Source organism: Manis pentadactyla, chromosome 2 (genome assembly GCF_030020395.1).
Source record: "Manis pentadactyla isolate mManPen7 chromosome 2, mManPen7.hap1, whole genome shotgun sequence".
NCBI classification, from domain to species: domain Eukaryota; kingdom Metazoa; phylum Chordata; class Mammalia; order Pholidota; family Manidae; genus Manis; species Manis pentadactyla.
The window spans coordinates 158703054-158703640 of NC_080020.1; the positions used below are offsets into that span (position 1 = coordinate 158703054).

Consider the following 587-nt stretch of genomic DNA (forward strand, 5'->3'; position numbering starts at 1 on the left):
CATCTAATGAGATGATTATATGTTTTTTTTTCTCATCTGATCCTTAGAGTTTTTTAATTCAATCTTTTATTTGACATTTTGCATGTCACAATTATTTACCCTTGTGTTTTCTTCTAAGAGTTTTATAGTTTAGCTTTTATATTTAGAGTTTTGGCTTTTAATTTATTCTTGTCAAATTTGGGATTTATATTTTCCTAGAAAGTGGTTCTGAAAGTATTTTTCCCAGACCAGCAGCATCAGCACCTCCAAGAACTTGTTAGAAATGCAATGCCTCTGGTGGGCCCCTCTCTGCGGGCCTCTCAGAGCATGCCAGGAAAATTGCAGCCTCAAACCATTTCCCAGCCTCCTTACCTGTGGGCTGTGAGCATTAAACGGGGTTGTACATTGTGGGGGAGTGGGGGCCAAAGAAATGCAATGTCTCACCCCCAGACCACTGGATCAGCAACTTGGGAAGTGGTACCCAGTAATCGTGTTTACAAGTCCTCCTGGAGATTCAGATGCACAGTCAGGTTTGAGAATCATTATTCTGCAAATGCATCCTTTTCATCCATATTTATTGAGTTAATTGGTATACAGTGTTACTTGTT

The 587-nt window shown here is 39.5% G+C and overlaps 1 non-coding gene across 1 annotated transcript; it reads left to right on the forward strand.

The window, feature by feature from the left end:
* The first annotated feature begins 264 nt into the window (after positions 1-264).
* Positions 265-387, forward strand: LOC118934852 (small nucleolar RNA SNORA42/SNORA80 family). Its single transcript, XR_005033613.2, has one exon. It is a non-coding gene; the product is annotated as a small nucleolar RNA SNORA42/SNORA80 family (small nucleolar RNA).
* The last annotated feature ends 200 nt before the right edge of the window (positions 388-587 follow it).